Source organism: Meles meles, chromosome 12 (assembly GCF_922984935.1).
Source record: "Meles meles chromosome 12, mMelMel3.1 paternal haplotype, whole genome shotgun sequence".
NCBI classification, from domain to species: domain Eukaryota; kingdom Metazoa; phylum Chordata; class Mammalia; order Carnivora; family Mustelidae; genus Meles; species Meles meles.
In genome coordinates this window covers 10,124,341-10,150,354 of record NC_060077.1, presented here as the reverse complement: position 1 = coordinate 10,150,354, position 26,014 = coordinate 10,124,341, and the positions used below count along the sequence as shown (strand labels likewise).

At 49.6% G+C, this 26,014-nt stretch overlaps 1 protein-coding gene across 3 annotated transcripts in view; it reads left to right on the top strand.

The window, feature by feature from the left end:
* Positions 1 to 26,014, top strand: part of RPH3A (rabphilin 3A) — a 266,407-nt gene that overhangs the window by 171,041 nt on the left and 69,352 nt on the right. The window contains exon 1 of one of the 3 annotated variants that reach the window (XM_046026043.1): positions 23,375 to 23,380. The exons of the other annotated variants lie outside the window; for them this stretch is intronic. The gene's annotated coding sequence lies outside the window, so the exon portion shown is untranslated. Of the gene's footprint in view, positions 1 to 23,374; positions 23,381 to 26,014 lie in introns of those variants that run through there. 3 annotated transcript variants of the gene reach the window in all.

The window sequence follows — 26,014 nt, the reverse complement described above, 5'->3', positions numbered from 1 at the left end:
TCAGTAGAGAACAGATTATGTAAGCGGGTTCTGGTACCAGCTGTTGATGGAGGGGCGGCGCTCCGGGGCTGCTGAGCGGAGAAATCATTTCTCGAAGTTTATCGGGAGGCTTTCCACATGAGATGCTGCCAAAAAAGCATCTGCGAGGTCCATTCTGGCCCTCAGCCTGCCGCTTATCCCTGTCCCCCTTTACCTGTCAGCGTTTTCCTTTGTCACGCTAGTGCCACTGTGTCCCCAAGTCTCTCTCTCTGGGTCTTTCTCCCCTTTTCACTGCCCCTGTCCTCTTGCCCATCTATACCACCCATCTAAAGTCCCCTGTCCCATCTCTCTTGTGTCTCTGCCTGTCCCTGTGCCTCCTTTCTTCTCCTCTTGCTCTCTTGCTACCTTCCTCTCCTTACTCCTGCCCTGCCCCATCCCATCTTTCGCTCATCTGTGCAGACATACTGAATGGCTTGTGAAGGGAAAGAAAGCATTTGTGAGCTCCTGAGTAGGGTGACCAGCTGTCTCAGCTATCCCAGCTGTCCCAGACAGGGAGGACTCTTGGTATGCCAGGCTCTCCATGTGTTCAAACTAGAAAAGGCGTGGGCAAACCAGGACGAGTCGGTCGTCTTACCTCTATGTCAAATGCTTGGACTATTGAGGAGCCCCCCAAAGACCAGAGATGTGGCTTTTGGGGGGAGTTACCTGCTCTCCTACTCAGGGCGAGGGACGCAGTGGTCTCTGGAGCTCTAGCCAGCCTTGGCGTCCTCTGCATGATGCTGGGAGGATAAAGACCGCCTGGATCTACAGGGGCCAGTGGTCAGTCAAGGGCAACCTGACATCCTCCTCACTCCCTGCCCCCTCCACTGGCAAGACTGACCACCCTGCTGGTCATTTGCTCATTTGTCGCAAGAGGGGACCCAGTGAGAGATGGCAGATGGTTCTATGCCAGATATTCTCACACATGAACCTGTGTCAGAATCCCCAGAAGTATAGTTAAGGCAGAGTTTCTGATTCTAGTGGGACTCGGTTGGGGCCCAGGAACTTGTGAGTCTAACACATCATTCGCAGTAAGGTGGTTGCTGCCCCTCCAGGAACCTCACTTTGAGAACCGCTGCTTTTGACCAATTTATTCCCAAATATTTATTGTTCACAACCGTGTGCCAGGCACTGCTGTAGGCCCTGGGGATTCTCTGTCCTTCCTAGAGCTGACAGTCTAGTGGGGGACAAAGGCACTAAACAAGGAAACACATCAACAAGATGGTTTCAGGAAATGACATGACATGATAGAGGAAGACACGTGATGGGTAAGGGGGAGAGAGCTAATGTAGTTACAAAAAGGGTGGCCTGGGGAAAACTTTTAGAGATGACAATGTTTGGATTGAAAGCTGACTTTCCAGAAAGAGCCAGAACAATCCAGGCTGGGGGAACAGAAATGCAGAGGCAGAGACAGCTATGGTGTCTTGAAGGAACAGCAAGAAGACCAGTGTAAGAGGTGGCAAGGGAGAGTGAGGGGGGTGAGGTGGGCCAGGGGCTGGGATGGGCAGGGGGAGGGGGGAGCTGGGTCATGCAGACTCCAGTGTAGGCAAGGAGTCTGGATTTTATTTTATTTGGGGGGATGGTTCTCATCAGGAGCGCAACGTGATCTAATTCCCAGTCTTGGTCCTTATCACTTTGGTCTGTTAGTGGAGAAAGGACTGCAGGAGGCTGGGGTGGAAGCCAGGAGACCAGACACGGGGACCAGGGATGAGGCCATGGACCCGGGAAGAAGGTGGTCAGATTTGGGGGTATTCTGCAGGATCACAGACAGGTCTTACAGAGGGATCAGATGTGGGGGTGCGAGAGGAACCAGGTCCCACTCCCGGGGAGACAGGACCTGTTCTTGGCATTGGTGCAGCAGCTGTGATTCTGGAGATCACAAGAGGGGCTTTGGCTGTAACCAGAGGCCTGTGACTTAAGCAGCAAGAGCAACAGCTTGTGCCAAATGAGGGGGTGCCTTTCAAGGAGATTGCCAGTGCTCCTTCCATGCTTGCTAAAATGCACCATCCCTCTCTCCCCGGAGGAAACAGCAGCAGCTCAGGGATTTTTCTCTCATGAGCAGGGGTTAGAATAGTCTGCCAGTGCTAAGCAACATACTGGAGGGGGCTCCTGCTGCTGCCATGTCAGGCGGGGACGTGGCCAAGTATCTCTCCCAGAGGTCTGCAGATGGGGGGCTCATGGGAAGGGCTGCTAGGCAGGAGGGACGATGCGAGCTCCAGGCGTTCGCAGCGTTCCCTCTGATCCTTACAGACCTCTGTGCTGTTCATCAGAGCTGGCCAGCCCCAGGCAGAGGAGGTCATCAGCACTGGCATATCCCAGAAGCTCAAAGCAAGACGACACAGCCCTAGAGGGGCCATGCAAGGCGCAGACCCAGCACTCACCTCCCGTGCCTCTCACAAAGGGACTGGCTGCCATTTCTGTAGATTTGTTTCTTCTTGTTGTTTTTTCCTCCCCTTGGGAGGGTTTATCTGGCTGGGACAGGCCCATGTGTTCTCTGTCTTATCTGCAGAGGGGTCTGGGCGCGTGTCTCCTGAACAGCGCATGCCTCTTTGGAGAGCAGTCCCCGGGAAGAAATAAATAGTGTTCCCATGCTGGTGCCCGGGAGGGGGCTTTGCTTCTGATTATAGTGTGGGGAGAGCTGGCCTCCTTTGGAACCTCTCAGGTTTCCACCCAGAACTCATCTGCTTTGTAGATGAGCGTGGAATTCGTCTTCTGGCCCGGGCGCGGACAGTGGAATTCTTTTTCTCATTTCCTAGGACAAGACCACCGTTGATCCCTAAAGGTTTTTTTCTTAGTTTTTTGTTATTTATTCTGTTTATCCTCATAGGCCATTCCCCTCCCCTCACAGGTGGCCCTTCTATCCCATTTAGTGGACATCTCTTCTGTTTGTATATGTACCTTCAAAATAGGGACTTTTAACTTATATAAGTGGTATGGTTCCATAAATCTCCTTGTTGCTTACTTTTTTTTTCCACTTAGCACCATGTTTTTAAGATCCTTCCACATTGCAAAATGTGCATCTAATCGTTTGCTTCTAATTGTTGATACACTCCCAGCCATAAATACCCCCACGTTTGCCTCGTTCTCTGAGCTTACGTTAGCTTCCTTCCAGTTACCTGGAATATATTGGGGACTTTTCTGCACTAACCAGCGGGGACTCAGGACACAGAGACTTATTTAATAGAGATTCAGTAATCACTGGGGAGGTGTGGAGTTTAGGTTTAGATTGTTTGCTCGGAAAACACAGAGCGCTCATCACTCGTGATGCCCCATGGGTACGGAGAGGGAGGCAGTGGTCACGTCGGTGGGTTTTGGAGCCCAGCAGATGTGGGTTTGAATCAGACTGTGATACCCACTGGCTGTGTGACCTTTGGCCAAGTGGCCTTTGTCCTTCTCAGCCTCAGTTTCTTCTTCTGTAGAATGGGGGGAATGGCAGTATTCATTCGATAAGGTTGTTGGAAAGTGAAGTAAGAAGCTGCATGTCATCACTTTGTGTGATAAAATTTCTTTATTTGGCCCCTTGCGAGGGGGGTTGGATAAGTAGTTGTCTGTATCTCCTCCATGTTCTGCTGGATCTACTGTGTGTGTGTGTGTGTGTGTGTGTGTGTGTGTGTGTGTGTGTGTTGGAAGCGGTTTCTTAGCTGAGGCCAAGACAGTGGCCGCCCTGTTGAATGGTTCTTTCCCCGTCTATGTGGAGAGTCTCTGGTCCCATCCGGAGTCAGCCACACGAGCCACCTCTGTGTGGTCCCCAGGACCAGGGTTTTGACTCTAGCACTGACGTGGCCTCTGGAGATGGACTGGTGGCAACAGAGAGGCTCGTTTGGGCTCTGAACACACTCAGAGGGTAAAACACCACAGAAGCTGGTAGGGGGAGTCTTCAAGTGGCCAGAGAGGCCCCTCAAGAACTCCCCCCCACCACCACCACCAAGGCCCTGGGACTGAACAGACTCGAGCTCTGGAAAATTCTCCCTCTGGTTGTCATGGCGGCAGGTGTAGGATAGGAGCCTTTATCCCCATGGGGCACCACAGGGCTGAGATTTTAGGTTGACACAAGCTGTGCGGTGACCTCAGGTCTCTACTGCAGGGTGGTCTCCGATGTCCTGGGGTAGGGCGGGGGGGCTCCCCCACCTGTTTATAGCATTTCATCATTGTCTTGCTATAAAAGACCCATGAGCTGCACTTGGATAAAGGAAGCAAATGAATTGGACCCTGTCCACGAAGTACAGAGCAGTGACAAGGGGCTCAACCTTGGGCTTTGCACTCACCTAAGTGATCTCCTCTAACCCTCTCAGGGCTTGTGAAGGAGGCATTGTTCTCCTGCCCGTTTTGCAGACCAGAACTCTGAGACTAGAGAGGACAGAGGTCTCAGTTGCCCAAATTCACACTGCCGGTCAAGGGGAGATTCAGGGATCCCAACCCAGATCTTTTGGACACCAAAGTCAAAGATAGAATTTTCATAGTAAGGAAATGCACCTCCCAGGGACTCCTGCTCTGTAGAATGAGATAATCACCACTTATTGTTCGGAGTTGTTGTGACGATTGAGCAGTTTAGAACTTCTTTCGTTAATATGAAGCTCTGTAGAAATGGTCTCTATGGTCTTCCGATCCTCCCAGCTTGGATCTGGGATCTGAAGCATGAATGTTATTCATTCGGATCAGGAAGGGGCAACAGCTCAGTGATTAGAGGCACAGCCACTGCTCCCAGAGCTCCTTGCAGTTCGAGTTGTACGACTTGCCAGTCTGTGATCTTGGGCAAGTTATTTGGGCTCTCTGCCCTCAGTTTACTCCCCTGTGAGATGGGAATAATAATGGTGCCTCCCTCACAGGCGGTGCTGTCAGGATTCTATGAAGTAACACATATAGGAAACTCCTGGAGTAGCACCCAGGATATGGTACATTGACGGTATAAACCTCAGCTGCTTATGATGACATAGAACTTTTTTTTAAGTTATTCTTTATTCCATAATGCGAATTCCATTTACAGATGAAGGAAGGAAGCCCCTTGGAGGGCAGCTGATTTCCCAGTGAAAGGTTCAGTCCCTGAGGATGACAGTGGTCAACTCACAGAGCTTCAAAGCATAGCAGGTCCACCAGGCCAATGACAAAGCGTTAATCTGACATAAAGTGATGAAATGACAGTCATAGAGGCTGGAGAAAAGCAGACGGTGAATTCAGTGGCCTCGGGATCCTTCCCGATGGGTGCCAGCAGCTAGACCTGCCAGTACCCCCCAGCACTTAGTGATCCGCACGAAATGTTTTGCCAGATGTAAGTAATAATCTATTGGGAACTAGAAGCAAGAAAACAAAACCCTGTCAGGGATGCAGATGAAATGATCGAGTGTCCATTTATAATATTTGCTTCATTAGTTGTGTGACACACACGTACTTAAGATCACATATTATATAAAAGAATCAATTAATTGGGTTTTTTTTTTCTGCTGTGGACACATATTTAGATAATAATCAGTGAACCAGAAAAGTAAGGAAGGTTTTATAACTGTAACAAAACTCACCTCCCACAGATGCTTTTGGTTGGAGAACAGGAAAAGGAAGACACACCATTTGGAGTTGCCTGCTGGTTGGAAAGTTGAGAAAGAATTTACTTGAACTATCTTGTTACGCAAAATAAAGCAAATTGAGAGGGAATGAGAGGCGCTTGACATTGTGAGAAACATCTTGGATAGAAGGTGTTTTCTGAGGAGTATTTGTTTGAGAAGATCCTTATCTTCTATTTGGTGACTTAGAGCCAGGCATTGCACTCAGGGCTGGAATAAAATAGAAAATGATTTCGATTTGGACCTTTCTCTCGAGGAGGTAGACATAAACCAGTAATCATGCACGTGGATATCATATATATATGTAAAACCTGAGGGTTCAGAAAAGGTCTATGAAAGAGCATCGCTAGGAAATCAGGAAATCTGGGAGGGCTTCCCTGAGGAAGTGACATTGGACCCGAGAGCTGAAGGGTGGATAGGAGTTAACTGAGTAAAGCAAAGAGAACAGTTACAGCAGTGGGAACAGCATGTGGAAAGGCCCTGAGGTGGCATTCAAGGCTCTGAATGAAAGCCAGCATGATGGGAGCACAAGGTTGGCGGGAGCCCAATGCGAGATGAGGTTGGTGATACCTGCAAGGCCGTGGTATGACAGCTTGTCTTTCTTCTGAGAGCAGTTCTGAGAGAAATTCTGTTTTTATAAGCAGATGACCTGACCTGATCTGTTTTGTAAAGGGCTCCTTGGCTGTGGTGGGATTCACCTCCAGGGGAGGGCACCGAGCGATTTGACAAATACTCTGGAACTGAGGGAGGCACAGAACTTCATGTAGTGGCCCAGCCCTCTGTACCCCACTCTCTTTACAGCCCCAGTCCCCTGGAAGTGGGAGGGCAGTGTGACCCCAACCAGGGAGAGATTTTTTTCTGTGGTGAACTGTGGTGTGGGCCTCCTCCCTGAAAATCTGGAGAGAAGATTGGGAGAGTTACCAATCCACCTGGGTTGGAATCCCAGCTCTGCTGCTGTGTGATTCCGACCAAGTTACTAAATCTCCCTGTGCCTCAGTTTCCTCATCTGGAAAAAGAGCTAGCAATAACATTGACCTCCCCAGATTTTCTGGGGGACGTAACCAGTCGGTATATATCGTCTCTGCTTGGAACAGGCATGGCACATAAGAGAGGCTTCATCAACAGATGATCACCGTCATGATGATGAAATCTCAGAGCTCAGCCTTCTAGAAGCGGTCCTCCTAATCCTTCCTGGCCCCCGTCCGCTGCCTCACCTTCTGTAGGCCTTTCCTCAAATATCACCTTCTCAGAGAGGCCTTTTGTAGATCATCTTATTTAGAAATTACACCCCGTGCCAGAATCCTGTGTCCTCCTTGCCTGCCCGTTTCTCCCTAGCACTTAGCCCCGTGTGACACACAATCTTACTATAGTATTTATTTTGTTCATCGTCTCTCTCCCCGCTGGAATGCCAGCTCCTCCCACAGAACAGGAACATTTGACTCTTGTATTTAGCACTCTGCACTCAATGTGCCTTATCCCACAGCCTCTGGCACCCAGTAGGTGCTCGGAAAGTGTTTGTCAGATGAAAGAACGCTGACTATGCCCTTCTGACGTTTGTGCTCTCGTTCAAAACCTGACCCACTCCCCAGGCCGCTCTAATTCATCTAATGGTTCATCGAACAGCAAAAGCAGCAGCAGGACCCTCCCCCACCCAAAATCCCCAGGAAGGGGTCGGGGATGGACAGGGGAGGTGTTGAGGCACCAGAGATTTCGGTGATGGGGAAGAAGTGAAGGTCTTTTCCAAAACCAGCTCAGCAGCCTGACCTTTTTAACCTGATTAATCACATTAAGACTCAGTCCATACGCACATTCCCTCAGCCCAGCTGCGGCCGCTGGTAGGAAGCAGACTTATTCAATATTTAAGAAGACCTGCATTGCAGGCGAAGGATTTGGGCCGCTTGTGAAAGAACGGGCAACAAACACTCCAGGACTGACTCTGAAGTGGTGGATTGTTCTTAAAAGGAGAGAAACGAGAGAAGGTGAGACCCCAAAGCCCTTAGCTTCCCCACTGGCCTTCCCGGATCTCTGATGACAGTGACTAGCACACCCCTGAGTTATTTGCTCTGACTCAGGGTGGGAGAGTGTAACCCGCAGAAAGGAGGCTGGGATCTGGGAAGCTTGGTCTCGTGGGTCCCCTTTTTCTAGCGTTGGCATAAAGCAGTGGCTTTCAGAGTATGGTCCCCAGACCAGCAGCATCACCGCCACCTGGAACTTACTAGAAGTACCAACTCTCAGGCTCGGTCCCAGACCTCCTGAAACAGAAACATCGGGGCAGGCAAGGGGAACATCCGTCTGTTTTCACGAGCCCTCCAGGGGACTGATACATGATCAAGTTTGAGATGCCAGGGCAGGAGGGACAGGGACCCGAAGAGCGTGTGGAGCAGGGCCCGTGGTTCTCAGCAGGTGGGTCTCCGTCCAGGCTGCACATTATAATCACCAGCAGATTTCCAAAAAGTGTGATGGGGACACTCACCACGAGTTTCTTCTTTAGGTGGTTTGGTTGGGATCCTGAAATTGGCATTTTCGTTTGTTTTTAGTTTTTATGTATTTTGCATATTCTATTTTATTTTAATTCCAGTATGCTGGAATTAGCCCTTTTTACTGCCCCCCCCATCTGTCATGCTAAGGCTCACCACATGAGAATTTTAAAGAGCACCAGCGCTCACTCATCAATTTGGAGGTGACTGCACCTGGGGGAGGAGAGATGGACACAAGGCACTGGAGGGGGAGGAAGCAGAGAGGAGGGTAGTAAGTTCAGACCTTAACAGGCTGTGGTTGGCAACCAGGACTTTGTGCTAGAATTGTCTTTTTTTTTTTCTTTCTTTCCTGTAATGAGACCTCCCACTTACTGAGCAGTTAGTATGGGCCAGCACCGTGCTGGGAACTCTGCATGCCTCATTTCATCCACCAGCCCTGAGAAGAAGGAGCATTTGTAGCTCCCATTTGCCAGACAAGGGAAGTGAGGCACAGAGAGGCCAGGGAACGTGCCCAAGATCCCAGGCTAGCAAGGGACCGAACCAGGACACAGCCGTGAAGTGTCTGGATTTAGCCACTTCCTGTCTCTCGGGTCCCTAAGCTGAACACAGGTTGGCTTCCTAGGAAGGGTGATTATTAAGGAGAGGTCCCGAGGATGTCTCCAGAAGCACCAGGTGAAGTGACTGTTGGAGAGGAGGAGTCTTGCGTCCCTTCCTCCCCACTAGCGCATCTAGATTCAGACCCTGGTCTCTGTTCTGCCAGAAGAACTTGCCTTTCTGGGAGCTTGGTTTTCCACTCAAGGCTTCTGCGTCCCCAGGTCCCATGAAGGCTTATGAAGGACCCTTTTGTCTTCTTTCTTGATTTTCTGATGGTAGCTTAGCCATTCAAACCAGTTCAAAAACTCACAGATAACTGCCAAGTCTCCTCTTAGCTTTCAGAGAAAAATGTTTTCGTTTTCTTTCCTCAAGTTTAAGAGCTAAGACTCGGGGACAAGAGGACTCACTCTTCACTTGTCCTCTGCTTTGAAAGATGGGGACCTTCCGACTCCCTCACATCAGCCCTCATTAGTGACCTGGTTTAAGGCAGAAACTGAGCTGCAGGCTGATGTGAGCGGAACCACCGGCAGCTGCCCCCCCAGCTCGCTGCAAAACTCGTTCCCCTCGGATCCCACGCCGTGGGCGCTTAGAGATGGCAGAGACACTTAGAAACCCATTTGCTCCCAGCCCTGCTTCATTATCCGATCAGACTCCAGAAAAGCTGCATGCTAGACAATTCCTGTAAGTTTTCCGTCCCTGGCAAATCCCCAAACCAATGTGTTCACTCCTGGCTGGTTTCCATCCTTCCAACTCACCTCGTTCTGCTCCAGAAAGGTGAATGGTTGGAGGGACGGGGTTTGAAATGCACCTTGGTGGGCGTCTCGTGGGAGAAGTTGGCTAGGAAACAAGCCATAATGACAGTACTTTGTAGGTCCTTGGCACTTTTCCTCCCAAATTGCCTCTTTACATCAATTATCTCATTATCTACCCCCTTGCCTCCACCAGACTCTGAAAAAATAAAACAGAAAACAGACCAAACTCCTAAGCGTTTGCCCCACTTAGTAGTCCTCCTTGTAAAAGGAAAAGTAGAAAGGTAGGAGCACTTGCTGACTAGGATATTATATATATAAACATTTGCATGTACATAAGATATATAACATATCATTACACATTATGCATACAATATACTATCTACTTTATATACACACACATATACGTATGAGAGAGAGAGTTGACTCTCATCATTTGGAGTAGTTTTATTCTGCAAAGTCACCATAATCGCTGAATTAGCACATACTTGAATCATCACTCCTGAGGGAATTAATGGGGTTAGGTCCCTGCAAGCTTCTCCTCACACTTCCGCAACTGACCCATTCATATCCTTTTTTGTGTGTGCGTTTCTGCTTACAGACATCTTGTTCAATACATGTCTTAGTCTGTTCAGGCTACAGTAACAAACTGCCTTAGACTGGATGGTTTATTAGCAACAGAAATTTCTTTCTTGAGGCACCTGGGTGGCTCAGTGGGTTAAAGCCTCTGCCTTTGGCTCAAGTCATGATCCCAGAGTCCTGGGATCAAGCCTCAAGTCGGGCTCTCTGCTTGGCAGGGAGCCTGCTTCTTCCTAACTCTCTCTGCCTACCTCTCTGTCAAGTAAATTTAAAAAAATAAGTAAATAAATAAAAAATTAAAAGAAATTTCTTTCTCGCCGTTCTAGAGGCTGGAAGCCTGAGGTCAGGGTGCCAACAAGGTCAGGTTCTGGTGAGGATTCTCTCTGGCCTGAGGACTGCTGATTTCTCGTTGTGTCTTTATGTGGCAGAGGGCGGAGAGACAAGAGAACTCTCTCGAGACTCTTAGATGGGCACCAGTCCCATCACGAGGTTCCTAGTCCCATGACTTAAGTTAACCCAGATCACCTCCCACACCCTTCCCCCGGCTAATACCATCCCATGTGGGATGGAATTCCCATGTGGGAATTCAACACATGAATTCTGAGGGGACACAGACATTCAGTCCGTAACAGTAGGTAGTATAGTTGAGTCATTAACATTGAACTCATGGCCAATGGCACTGTAACTCATGGCCCATGAACTTATCAGGCAAATGTAGATTCTCTATAAGGTGCACTGCAGCCTTCTTGCACCTAGGAGCATCAGACGGCACCTCAGCACTGGGCTCAGGGGCCATTTTCAACAATGAAATCACATTTTATCATCATCATTTTATTGTTTGCAATAAAAATGCAAACAACGTGGCATTAAACAAGACCTTAAAAAAGAGACCTGTGTGTGGTGTGAGAGCCGAAGGCAGAGTCACCCGTCGGACTCGAGCGGGTAATATGCATGTTGGGCCACTGGGGTTTTTTTCTGGCTGTTCTGTGTGTGTGTGTGCATGTGTGTGCATGTGTGTGTGTGTGCACATGCCAATTGACCGTGAAGGTGCTACAAATATTGTTTTGGGGGCTAGGAGTCAGTAGGCAAATTCACAGGTACAGAATTTGCAAATAACAGGAATGATTCTGAGTGTGAGTGAGTGAGTGTGTGTGTATCCATCAGGATTCCATTGATCGTAATCCTCACTCAGGCAAGTTTAAGCGACACAAAGGGACATTTATTGGTTAACGTACTAGAAGAGGCCACAACACAGCCGAGGCTTGACTGTACCCAGTGGCTCAAAAATAGCATTAGGGACAGAGTTCCGATCCTCTAGCTCTGCTCTCTGCCAGGCCGGCCGGCCTCTCAGGTGGTCTTTCTCCACCTGGGAGAACCCTCACCATGTACTTAGAACCCAGAAACTCAGAGCTTAGCATCACAGAGTTCACAGAAATCATTGTCCACAAGACTGAGAGTTCCATGGGGGGATGGGGAGTGAACATGTGTTTCTCATTTCCGTGATACCAACACTCCAGTGTTCTTTCAGGGAGCTACCCTTTCCGTGTCTTGGTGCCTGGCCCCCTGATGGGGACCTCAGCTCTGCTTGGGTCATATTTCCTGACTTAAGCTACATGCTAAGTCCAGAGTGAGTGTGGGAAGGGATTACTCAAGGTGGAAGGCATGTTTGTTGAGGGACATCCATTTAACAGTCTCTCTGCTGCCCCAGGACAAACTGGCCCATGGCCTGTGTCCCACATTTTTCCTGTTGGCTTCATGTACTTTCGAGAGCTCATGTAAGTCTCTGGAAATCTGGATGCTGGGAGGCCCCTCATGCAATACAATGCGTCACCTACTAGGGAGAGTAGCTTTGAAAAGAAGAGAAACTAAATCAACTTCAGGTGTAGTTTTTTTTTTTTTAAGATTTTATTTACTCATTTGAGAGAGAAAGAATGAGCAGGGCGAGTGGCAGACGGCGAGGGAGAAGCAGGCTCCTGACTCAGGGCTCGATCCCAGGAGCCCAAGATCAGGACCTGCAAAGGCAGATACTTAACTGACTAAGCCACCCAGGTGCCCCCAGATGTCGTTGTAATATAATGTCTCTTAGAAGGTCTTCAAGTCAAAGAATGGACAGTGACTTATTGGCTGTACCAAGAAGGAATTTTGTGTGCATGCGTGTGTGTGTGTGTGTGTGTGTGTGTGTGGCATATAAAAATGGGCTGTGACATCAAAAGAAATGAAATCATGCCATTTGCGACGACGTGGATGGAACTAGAGCGTATCATGCTTAGTGAAATAAGTCAATCGGAGAAAGACAACTATCATATGATCTCCCTGATATGGGGACATGGAGAAGCAACATGGGGGGGTAGGGGGATAGGAGAAGAGTAAATGAAACAAGATGGGATTGGGAGGGAGACAAACCATAAATGACTCTTAATCTCACAAAACAAACTGGGGGTTGCTGGGGGGAGGTGGGATTGGGAGAGGGGGAGCGGGCTATGGACATTGGGGAGGGGAGGCGAACCATTAGAGACTATGTACTCTGAAAAACAACCTGAGGGTTTTGAAGGGTCAGGGGTGGGAGGTTGGGGCAACCTGAGGGTTTTGAAGGGTCAGGGGTGGAAGGTTGGGGGAACAGGTGGTGGGTAATGGGGAGGGCACGTTTTGCATGGAGCACTGGGTGTTGTGCAAAAAGAATGAATACTGTTACACTGAAAAAATAAATAAAATGAAAAAAAAAATGGGCTGTGACATCTGGGGTTTGGACACCGGCTCTGTCATCTGCTTAGCTGGAGACTTTGGGCCAATACCTCCCTTCTCCTTGCCTCCGTTTCCTGAGATAAGTCCCCACATACGTAGAAGACTTAGCCCTGGAACAGATGAATGTTCTTGGCTGATCTGGGGGCTCCATGAGGGGGGATGGGCAGGAAGAAGAAGATGGCAGGTGAGTATTTAAAGTCGAACTGTGCTTGGCTCCCAGCCCTACTACTCACTGGCTCTGATTCCATCCTGGGGAAAGCCAGTTAACCCTTAAAACCCCAGTTTTTCCTTCTGTGAGAGGGACTCAGTGGTGTCTCTTGCCAAGCACGACCGGAGCCCGTGTAAGTAGATCACGCAGCGTGACCCCAGCACCTGATAGATGACGAACGGCATTACAGGTGTTACTCTCAGCCTTTTTTTTTTCTTTCTTTCTTTTTTTAATTTCTTTTCAGCATAACAGTATTCATTGTTTTTGCGCCACACCCAGTGTTCCATGCAATACGTGCCCTCCCTATTACCCACCACCTGGTTCCCCAACCTCCCACCTCCGTCCCCTTCAAAACCCTCAGGTTGTTTTTCAGAGTCCATAGTCTCTCATGGTTCATCTACCCTTCCAATTTCCCTCAACTCCCTTCTCCTCTCCATCTCCCCATGTCCTCCATGTTATTTGTTATGCTCCATAAATAAGTGAGACCATATGATACTTGACTCTCTCTGCTTGACTTATTTCGCTCAGCATAATCTCTTCCAGTCCCGTCCATGTTGCTACAAAAGTTGGGTACTCATCCTTTCTGATGGAGGCATAATACTCCATCGTGTATATGGACCGCATCTTCCTTATCCATTCGTCCGACTATCAGCCTTTATTCCCCAGAGATGTGACCAGGGTGGCTTGTTCCTCTTTATTTAGTACCCACCATGTGCCAGCTGCTGTTGTTAGTGCTTGAAACATACGTCATGCTTATTTAATTGCTCAGTGTCCCCCACCCGTAGGGAGCTGCTGTTCTCGCCGTTATTGTCATCTCTGGTTTTCATATGAGGGAAGTGAGGCACAGAGAGTTTAAGTGACTGTCCAAACACACAGAGCTGGGATTTGAACCCTGGCAGCTCTGCACTCCTCCACCTCCTGCACTCCTCTCATGCCCACCTGCCCCCGTGACCATGACGACCAAGGGCTTTGTAAATCGCAGAGTGCTCCATCCATATTTGATGCTCTGATGGCTGTTTCCATGGGGACGGGGGAGAGAGACAGGAACTTTGTGGTTCATTCGTGTGAATGAACCAGCCAACACTGACCGAAACGCCTATTTCTGTTACTTTCTCCCGCCTGGCGCCAGGAGGGTCTGGACAGGGCAGGCCTTCAAGGTCTAGTGTTCATGGCAATGAAGAGAAGCTTTCTGTTCTTTTCGAAGTGGTCTCAGATTTCTTCGCATCCACACCCCAGGGGAAGGGGCCATGGCCACACTGCGAGGCAGAAGTATCCTTCCTGGCTGGAGACTCTGGAACCTGTGTTATTTTTTTGGGTGGTGGAGGTTCTGGAAGAACACGTGGGTAACATCTATGCCAGCACTGGGTAAGGCAGCCTTGACTACTCTGTCTTCTGCTTCCACCTCTCACAAGCCCTGGGAAGTAGGTGCCGTCACAGCCCCCATTGTACAGATGGGGAGACTGAGGCTCTAAGACGTTAAATGGTTTGCCCAGGCTCACCCAGCTTGAGTTTAGCTAGCAGTTGGACCCAGGTCCAGGTGACTCCAAAGCCCGAGCTCTCAATGGAAAATTCTGTCATGGAATTTGTACCATGGGTGAAAATGAGGGTGACGTGTGTGGCGGGGGGGGGGGGCGTTGTGCCAAGGTGAGAAAACAACTAGGAGCCCTGCCTGGGGCCATGCCTCTGCCATGCCTCGGCACTTACATGCCTTTCAGCATGAAGTGAAAATATGAAATTTTCCCAGGGCAGGGAGCATCTGAGGCCAGAATACTTTATCCTTCTGTCTTAAGACACTGGCTCTGTCTGCTTGCTAAGAGAGTCAGGCCAAGTCAGGGAGTTAGTGCAACGGACAAGGAGGAGTCCGTGAACTTGAACTGTTCCTTTCTTTGGAAACGCATGTCACCCTCTTTACATCAGCCCCGACCAGTTTGCGTTGGATTACTTACAGTGATGGGAGCTCCTCACCTCTCACAGTCACAGGCCCTCCTTTTGATAGCTCCGATGGTGACAACGCCAACCTTGACCTGGGCCCGTCTCCCTCACCGTACCTCCCACCTGTTGCACTGGCTCTCGAATCACACTGCTGGGATTCTCCACGTGTCCCCATCATTTCCTAGCTGTGTGACCTGGGAGAAGTTCCTGAACCTCTCTGTGCCCCAGGTGCCTCACTTGTGAAGAGGAAAACTCATCGTTCATTGGCTCATGGTGAGGATTAGGTGAGCCACGTAACCTCGAACAGTGCCTGGCATGTTGCAGACCCTTGGAAACTGGACGCATACCCAGAGGGATAGATGAGGAGAGTTTAATGGAGAGACATTTATAGTCATACGAGCAATCCAGCAGGTCCTGGATGCTCCATGGCCCAGCATCCGATGGAGGGAGCCGTCAGCCTGTCTAGTCCTGGAGGTGCCAGAAGGGAACACTTGTGGATCCAGAAGAGAAAGGATTGTATGGAGGGGTTCTCCAGACGGGAGCTGTGACCCCCAGCAGCCAGCTCATGGTGACCAGCAGGAGGGGGCCAGAGAATATGCGCCCTAGCCTCTCTCTCCCCTCCCTCGGGTCTCCTGCTGCTGCCTCCCATTAGACAGACCCGACCAGGAGCCAGAGGGCAGGAGAGCCTCTGAAAGCACCCACACAGGTCATTCTCCCAGGGCGCAGAGCCGAATGGAGGGTGAATGCGTTTGGACGAGTGACTAGAAGATATCCAGCAAAGCTATTTTTATTATTGGGTTGGACCATACAATGCTGCCACTGTGCCACCATATTTGCCATACGAAAACAGCAAATTATATAAAAATATAAATGTATATATAAATCCTACAAACTAATATCTTCTTAGCCAGATAGTATATTATTTGTATCAGTAGTCAATGGAGCAGGGTGGTGAGAAGGCTCATTTATAAAAGATCCAGGTCTACATCCTTGGATAGTCCAGTGTGACCTTGACACTGAAGAGGGGTCAGGATGGCACTTGTGGTCTGTGTGGTGTGATGAGATTTAGTCCGTTCGGCTGGGTTTTAATCAGAACAAGTGTCATTGTAACTTGGGCCCAAGTGGCAGCCAGGGGTCATTAAGCTAAATGGCTTGTTTTAACACGTAGATCTGGCTCATCCCATTTTCCTGTTTGGGGTCCCGTGTGTCTGGCCACGCTTGCGCCGACACAAAAATCAATCCTGAGCTTTTCCTCTTCCTTGCACACCACGGCCTAGCTGGAACAGAGATAAACTTGGTTAACAACACAACAAAAGCGAGTTTCCACTTTATCAAGGAACCGGGTAATCGGCTGGTCTGCGCGGGATGCCCTGGAGAGAGTTTTGTAATAGTGTGTGTACTTTGTAGCTCAATGTTTGGCTTCGTAGACTCAGGGCACAGAGAGATTCATAACCCTGGGGAGGAAGGAAAGGTTTGGAAGGAAAGGAGACCTTCTTCCCAGGAAGATCCATTCTGCATGCTTTCCCCTGCCTTCGGTGTGTGAAGGTACACCCTGTTGAGACTTCCTGGCTGTGTGTCTTTGGGCAAAGCACTGGACTTCTCTGGGCTTCCGTTTCCTGATCTGTAAAACTGGGTAATAAAAGATCGTGTGTTCTAGGATTGTTCTGAAGCTCAAATGAGATGTTGCACGTCCTGGCCGTCGGGAAGCACAGACAGACTGGGTTAGATGTTTGCTGCAGGGACATGTAATCCCCACAGTTTCAGTGGCTGGAGCACCAGATTTGTTTTTCACTCATGCTGACTGGGTGCGGGGGGCTAGTAAGGGGTGTCTGCTCTGCGTGTATCCTCACCCAGGGGCCCAGGCTGAGGGGGGCTCCATCCTCACACATCCACGATTGTCAAGACAGCGAAAGGGAATGCAGTGAAGAATGCCGGAGGGCACGTGACATGATGAGAGTTACACGCACCATGGGTGTGATAAGCAACTAATGAATCATTGGCTGCTACATCAAAAACTAATGATGTACTGTATGCTGGCTAATTGAACTTTAAAAAAAAAATGTACTGGCTTCTGTTTCCACCTGGGAACGTTTGCTAGCCAGAGCAGCTCATGTGGCCACTCCCAGCTTCCCAGGAAGAAAGAAGGGCAGTCCCATCACAGGGTTGGTCAGCAGCGCTCACGACCACCGCACTCAACAGACCACCCTCGCTGTAGTACAATGGCACTATTTCCCTCGTAGGATAAAATCACATATTGTCATTTCCCTTACTCATCATTATCATGCTTCATGTACTTATTCTGGCTTCCAAAACCCTGGGACGTTGCCTTCTAGAGCCAGAGCTGGGCTCCCATCTCTTTAGGAAAAGGCAACTGAGATCATTATTGTTAATAGTAATGCAATTTCATGATAGCTCCCACGTGACAAGCAGGTGTTTTGTGCTGGCCCCGAACTGGGGCCTTCCCATACACCATCTCATTTAATCCTCACGATAGTTACAATTTGAGATCCAATTCTAGGGATGGGGAAACTGAGGCTTGGGGAGGGGAATACACTTGTGAGGCTGGTAGATGGTGAGATGAGCTTGGCTGCCACACCCATGCTCTAGGTCACCCTGCCGAACTCTCCTGGAGCATGGGGTCTTAGTTTCTGGATCCTTTAGGATCCAGAAGGGTTCCAAGCAGGGTTGGCCGGGTGGAGATTGCTTTAGGCCATGGGGTTAATCATGACCGGCTCTCTCTTTTCGGTCCTGTTTCCCCCCTGCTCTCTGCCCTCCAGTCACCCCAGGCTCCATTCCCGTGAATTTCTCCAGTCCACAAACATTACCATGTCCCCTGAAACCTCTGAGTCTTTGGTCACGCACGTCCCCATCTTCATCTTTTCAGTCTTGCATGGTCCTGTTCATCCTTCAAGGCCCGGCCCAAATGTCCCCCTCGCTGGGAAGACCCTCACCGCCCCAACCCCCAGGCAGAACCAATACCAGAATCTTCCTGTTCCTGTGGCATTTAGTACATTAATGAATCTTAGCGTTTTCTAGACACACACAGACACAGCCTTTTCAGAGGAGGAAAGAGATTAGTCTTTGTTTTTAATTAATGCCAGCTCTCTCATCCTGACTTTTAATACCGTCACCTCATTTGTCTTATTAAGTACTTAGTTTTGCTTTTAATTAGTGCTGTTTATTGTCACTGAATTTTAATTGTCAGTGCAGGGTCTCAGCAGGCCTTGGTGAGGAAGCTTTACAAATGTTTCCTGTCCTCTTGCAAGGCCTAAGCTTGGGTGGCAGTGCCTCTGGTGCAGGGGGGTATTCCAGGGGGTTGTCGAAGGCTGGCATATTTCTTCCCAGGCCTCAGCCAATTCGTGCTGCCTTTGACATCCCTGTTTGCTCCAAAGTGGCTGGTCTGTGAAGACACCTAGAGCTCAGGAGGGTTGCAATGGCAAAAATTCAATTCAGATTGACTCAAGAAGAAAAAAAAATGGAGGAACATATTGGGTCATGGTTTCCAAAAAGACCAGGATGGATTCAGGTACAGCTGGATCCAGCATTCCAGTGCATCATGAGAACTCAGTCTCTTTCCATCTTTCAGCTCTACTTTTATCCTCTGGCAGGCATTTCCCATGTGGTGGCAGAAGTGATAATGGCAGCTCCAGGCTTCTGTTCTACCAGCTAAGCAATCCCAGAGGACGGGCCTTCATCTGTCCAGATTAGGTCATGTGCTTATCCCTGGACCAGCTGCTCTAGCCCATTGGCTATAATACTCCAACTGGCCTGGCAAGGGAAGTTGGTCCACTTCTAGGGGCCAGAATGGATGAGCTCCTTCTAAGCGACACAGATTGGTACTGAAAGAGGGAGGGTTTCCTGAAGGAAAGTTGGGGTGCCATTACCCCCCAAAAGAGAGAGAAATGCCAAATAGGCAAAACCAAGAAATCTCTACCCCTGATAATCCACTGAAATGTCTCATCCAAGCCTAAACAATCACTGGAAATTAGACCTTTGTTCTCCTCCCTAGCCAGACCCTTAGATAACATTAGCAATGACCTCCTTGTCTAATACTTGAAAAGGAGTTTGGATTACAAAGTCCCTGCACATGTGATAACTCATCAGCTCTTCCCAGCAACCCTGCAAGGTAAATACAACAAAGGTGGGAACTTTTATGTCCTCATTTTACAGACGCAAAAACTGAGGCCCAGAATGACTAAGTGACTTGCCAGAGTCATGCAGAAAATAAAACGAATGGGGCCTTTGCACTTACTTTCTCCTCTGCTTGGAATGCTCTGCCTCAGAGAGCCACGTGGCTCAGTCCATTACCCCCTTCAAGTCTTTGCTCAGATATTACCTCTCAATGAGCCCGCCTCTGAATACCTATGCAAACTCAAACCTCCCTCTCAATCATCAATCCCCCTTTTAGTCTTAATGCCTTACTGTTTCGTTATTATCTGTCCTCCCCACTGAAAGATAAGCTCCGCAAGGACAGTGATTTTCTTCCTTGTTTGTTTGCTGGGATGTTGTATCCCTGATGCCTAAAACAGTGTCTGGCACATAATAATAGATGTTCTATAAATACTTTCCAATTCTTCCTATTTCTCAGCAGAAGCTGGCAATCCGTATTTTTAATTAAATCCCATGCTTTTTAGAATATTGGCTTGATTTTACTTTTAAAAAACACTGCCTGGGCCAAACAAAACATATTTTCAGCCTGGACGCCGTTTCTGGAATATCCCGCCCACCCCCAGTCTCCCCCTCCCCCATTTGAGGTCCTTGGTGCAAATTGCATTTCCCACACCATCAGACGGTGTGAGTGAGTTTTTCCAGATTCCTAATTGAGCAGCGATAGGCTGGACTCAGGGGAAGAGCGGAGGGACAGGAAAGAGATACACAGAGATAGGAGTGACTGGGTGCCATCCGAAACTGGTAGCCGCAGGTTCTGCTGCGAAGCTTTTGGGTGGATTCCAAGACTGTGGGGCTGGGAGGCCGACTGTGGCGTCAAATTCTACGCCAACAGCAGCAGCTCAAGCCATGTTCCCTGTGGTACCCTATAGAGGCCCTCCCCCGCCCCATAGTGCCCTGCAGTGCCCCATAGACCCCCTGAGAGTGCCGGGCGGTGTCCCAGAAACCTGCTGCAGCTCTGAAGCTAAAAGGGCTTTCAGAATTGGTTTTTCAGCTCCTGGGAAAGTGACAGAAGACCTGGAGATTCCGGTGGTTGGAGGCATGGTTCCTGAGCAAACAGAGCCAAGGAGAAGTAGACAGAACAAAATGTAAAGAGGAAGAAAGGCAGGGTTCTGGAATCTGGCTTTTCCGGGCTCAGGACGGAGTCTTGACAGTAGTCCCAGCTGCAAGTGGCATATGGCTTAACACCAAGCTGTGCAGGGGGCAGGTCTGGAATGGGCCTGGCTCTGACCCATACACGCGGATTTGTTGAGTGCCTGCTGTGCTCACCAAGCTTGGTGAGCTTACTGAGCATCTACTGTATACCGTACTCAGGACTGACTGCAGAGTGAAAACGCAGGCCCCCCCTGCTCGAATATTATTCAGAATCTCAAGCCAGTAACAGCAGACCATTAAGGCAAGCTCAGGGCCCTTCTGCTCATGGAGCCCTGGGTGGCTGCCTAGGTTGTGGGCCCGTGAAGCTGGCCCAGCATGCACCAGACCTACAACTGTTGAACAAACCTAGACCCAGCCCTGCTGTCGTGGATCTCACAGAACAGGTGGAGAGACAAACAGGAAATAAAGAAAAAATAATAACGATTGCAAATCACAGTATTATAAAGGAAACAAAACAGGGAGAGTAAGCACTGGGGTTAGAGGAGGTGACTTAGAGAGTGTAGTCGGGGAAGGCTTCCTGGAGGAGGGGGCACTTGAGCAGAGACCAGCAGAGGATGAGAAGGAATCAGCCTCATGAGAGTGCTTGGAAGCAGCTATCAAGTCAGAGAGCACAGCAGAGGCAAAGGCCTGATAGCTGGAAAAGCCAGTGTGACAGGCGCGTGGTCAGACAGATAGGGAGGGTAGCCAGCGGAAGAGCCTGGCCGTTCTTCGAGGTCAAAGAGGAGGCCTTAAGTCTTACGATGGGCAGCCACCGCAGCACTTTATTATTTTAAATTACATTAAAAAAAAAAACTAAGTGTTCATTTATTTTGCGATAACTCACACAGCTCCATGGTTGCAAATCCAAAAGGGAACATTGTGAAAATTCTCCTTCCCAGCTCAGCTTCAGCTCCTTAGTCCCTCTCCCCAGAGGCGAGCAGCGTTACCTGCTTCATGCTCGCTCCTTAGCGATCCTTTATGCGTGTATAACCCAAAGTCACACGCATGTATCCTGCCTTCCCTTGAGCACATGAGTGGTGTTGTTCTGGAACATCGTCCTACGTCTTGGTCTGCACACCAGGCAGTGTATCTTAGTGACGTAGCCGTATCCATCACAAATCCTCTCCTTATTCCCTCCTTATTCCCTCATGCCACCATCCAGATGGGCCACCACCAGCTAGCCCAGGCTTAGTGTTAGGCATTTAGACTGCTTCTTAGACACACTTTAAGCAGGACCTTGGGAAGCCCATTTAAATGCTCCATGACTCAGTGACTCATCTGTAAAATGGGTAAGAAGAACATCTCTGTTGAAGGCTGTCGTGAGGACTGAGCAAGATAAAACGTGAAAGGCACTTACTTCGCAGGTCGTAAGCCCTCGATACGGGAACTGTCAATTGTTGGTGTTGTTGCTCTTATGATTGAAAGCAGACTGGATCTTGGAGCTTGTTCCAGGCCTGGGGGCAACCTGTGTCCAGGGAAAAGAGCTAGAGCCTCGGGCTTCCAGGGAGGCAGTGATTTTATGCTTTCTGAACTTGCAGCTGCACAACAGGATCTAAGCCATGGCTTGGGCTCCGACTGTGTTCTCTTTCAGCACCTCCAGGGAGGGGGCTGGCTGGGCATGTCTCTGCTTGTTTCTGAGGCTGAGAGGTGGGAATACAGTCAGGGACTGATGGTCACCAAACACTCGCCAGGATCGAACAATCTAAAACCAAGGAGGGACGTTCTGTAGGTGTGAGCAGAGTAGTGATTAGCACATGGGCTTGGCAGAGAGTTCAAATCCTGGCTCTGCTTCTTGGTAGCTGTGTGATTTTAAGCCAGTGACTTAACCACTCTGAGCCTCACTTTTTCACCTGTAAAATGAGGATGCTATCACTCACCTGGGAGTCGGATTGTAAAGATTCAAGCAAATGGTGAAGGTATGGGATTTTGCACATAGTAGATGCTCAAGAAATGTTAGTCATCATTGCTGGAGAAACTATATAGTCTAGGGGAAGCAGGAGAGGCGGGGGGAGGGGGGAGGGTTACCATTCTGCAAGTGCTTACAGTGTGGCAGGGACTGTCACAGGTGCTTAAACTCACCAGATCAGTGACACCAAGGTTCTGCGGGTCCTAGGGCACAATCCTATATAATTTATCGGACACATGCATCTCTCCTTTTGCTTCTGGTTTCCAGTGGTTGGTTTCCCTCTGCTGCTCCTGCCCTGGGGCTGCAGGGTTCCTGTCCACTGTGATGATGGCTTCTCTGTAGCACACAGTAGGAGAGGCAGTGGGCATCAGAAAATGTCAGAGGCTTGCCATGTCCATTAACTCCCCCTCAAACCTGACATTGTGGTTGCACTGCATGGAGCATCGTCTGCAGACAGCTGGGAGAACGTCTGAGGATTGTTGGAAGGTGGTTAAGCAGCTCGCCCGGGGTGATGAATTCAGGGATCCGAGCCCTGCTGTCCTGAAATTCTCCCTTCTACTCCCCCATGAGGTTGAGTTCTCTGAAAGCAGAACCAGCGATGGGATTTCTAGGACTAGTGATGACTCAGGACGCAGTGTAGGGCAGTGAGTGGGGGATGTGGCTTCATCTGGAGTCTGGCCTCTGCCTGATCACACGGGGAGCTCTGGAGCAGTTGGCACATGGAGCTGTCCCACCTGGACCCAAGGAGGCTGTCCGTTTATATTCCTACCTTGTCCGTCATTCATTGGCTTTGGGCGTAGCCTCCCAGGTATCTCTGGGCAAGGCGGCTGCTTTTGTTGGCTGAGGGCAGTTCTCTGGAAAATGGTGCTGGCCTGAGCTCTTGGCTGCTAACACCCCTAGAGGTGTGGAGTTGGGGGAGGGGTGGACGCCCCTCCTGTAAAGGACATCGGCAGTGCCTGCCATCCCCCTCCCCTCCCGGCCCCCCCAGTGAGGGCCTGCCTGCAGACACATGACCTCTTTTCTCCAGGCTCAACCCTCGGCTGTTCAATGCCTCGATGCCTCAGGCATCCCCTCTTCTGGCCCAGGCCCAGCTGACCAGGGCACGCACTGGACAAAGAGTCCAGTCCTGAGACGTGAAGTGCTTTGAGGGCCCTGGATGGCAAAGCCGAAACAACCGGTACCGTCCGGGCTGGCTTCTGGCCTGGAGGATGGAGCTGGGTGGTTTCCACCGGGCTGTCAGCCAGGGCTTTTGCGCTTTGCAGGCAGAATTTTAATAGGAAATGAACTCCTGGTGCGCATGACTGAATGCTGGGGTGGGGGTGGGGGGGCAGCCAGGTTCCACCTTTAGGGCAACAGTTTGGAGATCAGAGTTCATGGGGAGGGGGGACTGTGTAAGCCTTGCCCCAGCCCTCCCTCCTTCCTTCAACCCCCCACCCCCCAGGACAGTGCTTCATCTCTGCTGCAAAGCAGAAAGCAGGGTATTCAAATAAACATTCCAAGTCCAGTCCAGAGGCAGCAAACTGGACCCATTACCTGGATCTAAGGCTCTGAGCACCCAGCAGGGCCCAGGGGTCCCCGGGGACCAGGGTGGCCTCGCCCCGCCCCCGCCACAGGCAAAAATGAGACATTAAGTTTCTTTTCAGCACATTTCCTCTGCACCAGGAGCCATCCCTCCTTTCTTTCTGTTTCCCAAGTGGAAGCAGTGAAATAGTCATATGAGTCTGGGGAGATTATGTCAACCACAGGGGAGCAGATGAAATGGCTTTTCTGTAAGAGGCCTCCCTCCTCCGTGTCCAGCCTTCAGCCCACTGGCAGATTTAATTATCCCACCAGCTACAGGAGAGGAGAGAGAGCCCCCCCACCCCGGCTTCTCAACTAATCAATCCCAGGAAACGAGGCCATGTTGTACCAAGACCTTCAGGGAAATCAGGACCCACCGGACACAGTGATCCGCATTCTAAAGTTGTTTTTTGTTTTTTTGTTTTTTTAAATTGAATGTAATCTCTGTGGTCTCTCCCCCTTTACTCTTTGGCTAGACCCTGCGGGCGGGGGCAAAGTAGGGGAGCTCCTCAGAGGACAGAAGCCTGGCTGAGTTCAGCTGGACTGCCTTCCTGTTCAAGGAGACTCATGCATGCATTCAACAAATATTTGGTAAGCGCCTTCTGTGTGTGCCAGGCGCTATGTGAGGTGTTAGAGATTAAGAGGGAATAGAACAGAGTAAGTCCTGCGAGGGGCTTACATTTTAGAGATAAGAGATACAAACTCTAAGCAAATCAACAAGACTTAATGATACATTTGGGAAGGGATATGAGCTCTGAAGAAAAGGAAATCAGAGTGAAAGAAGCCAGAGCGGAGGAGCTGGACGAGGAGCTGTTTTAAATGGAGCAGTCAGGGAGGGCTTTTGAGGAGGTGACGTTTGAGAATAGACCTAAACAAAGGAGGAGAATGAACCAAGCAAACATCTGCCGGTGAGTTCCAGGCAGATGGGAGGCAGGGAAGTGGGGTGTTGGGGGAAGCCCAGGGAGGCCTGTAGGGCTGAGTAGGGAACAAGAGGAGAGTGGCAGATTGGGTTAGAGAAGGAGGTCATGAGGACCCAAAATCATCCTAAGGAGTGGAGACTTTGTTCTGGGAGCAATAGGGAGCCATTGAAGACATTTGAGCAGAAGAGTGACACGGGCTGATTTACTTTATTTGGGGTGAAGAAAGGGACATAAAGTACACACCTGGCTTTTGCAGATGTACATAACACCCAGTTGAAGATACAGAACATTTCTACCCTACAGAGTTCCCCTCCTGCCCCTTCCCAGCCAGTACCCTCCGTACCCCAGAGTTAGCCATGGATTTGCTGATTTCTACAACCATCGAATAGCTTTGTCTGTCCTTTACCTTCATGTAAATGTGATCAAATAGCGTGTCCTCTTTTGCCGCTGGCTTCTTCCATAAAACATCGTGTCTGTGAGATTCGTCCCCCATTGTCGCGTACATTAGGAGTTTGTCTTTTACTGTGGGCCAGTATTTCACCTTTATCTCTCTGCTCTCCTGCTGATGGGCACTTGGATGATTTCTAGTTAGCTGTTATGGATAAAGAGGTTATGAACATTCTTGTGCATGTTTTAGAACATGAGCATTTCCCCCCTGGGTTTATGCCTGAGAGTAGAATTCGTGAGCTGTAGGGTCGGTGAATGTTTATAGCTCTAACAAGCCTGCCAGTTTTCCAGAGTGTCCTCTCCCTCTCCCGACTTCACTGAGATAAAATTCACGTACCATACAATTTACCCGTTTAAAGGAGGCAATTTAGGGGATGCCTGGGGTGGCTCACTCGGTGAAGCGTCCTCCTTCAGCTCGGGTCATGACCCCAGGGTCCTGGGATCGAGTCCCGCATCCGGCTCCATGCTCCTTGGGGAGTCTGCTTCTCCCTCTGCCTGCCACTCCCCGGGCTTGTGCTCTCTCTCTCCCTCTCTAACAAATAAATAAATAAAAGCTTGGAAAAAATAGACAATTTAGTGGCTTTGAGTATATACACAGAGTTGTGCAACCATGATAATAGTGAATTTTAGAACATTCTCATTCTCCAAAGAATCCCCGTACCACATAGCCTTCATCTTCAGCCCTTCTGCCCTCCCCCAGCCTCGGGCAATCAGAATCTATTTTCTGTCTCTACGGATTCACCTGTTCTGCACATTTCTTATAGAGGGAATCATACACTATGTGGTCTCTTGTAACTGGCTTCTTTCACTCAGCATCATGGTCTGGAGTTTCCTCCACGCGGCAGGTGTGAACGCTTCCTTCCTCTCTAGGGCTGGACGACATTCTGTTGCGTGGACAGACCGCCTCTTGTTTGTCCGTTCAGCAACTGGTGAATACGGAGTCATTCCTACCTTTTGGCTATTGTGAATAACGCTGTGATGAGCACATTTGCATACAGGGTTTCGCAAGGGCGTGTGTTTTCATTT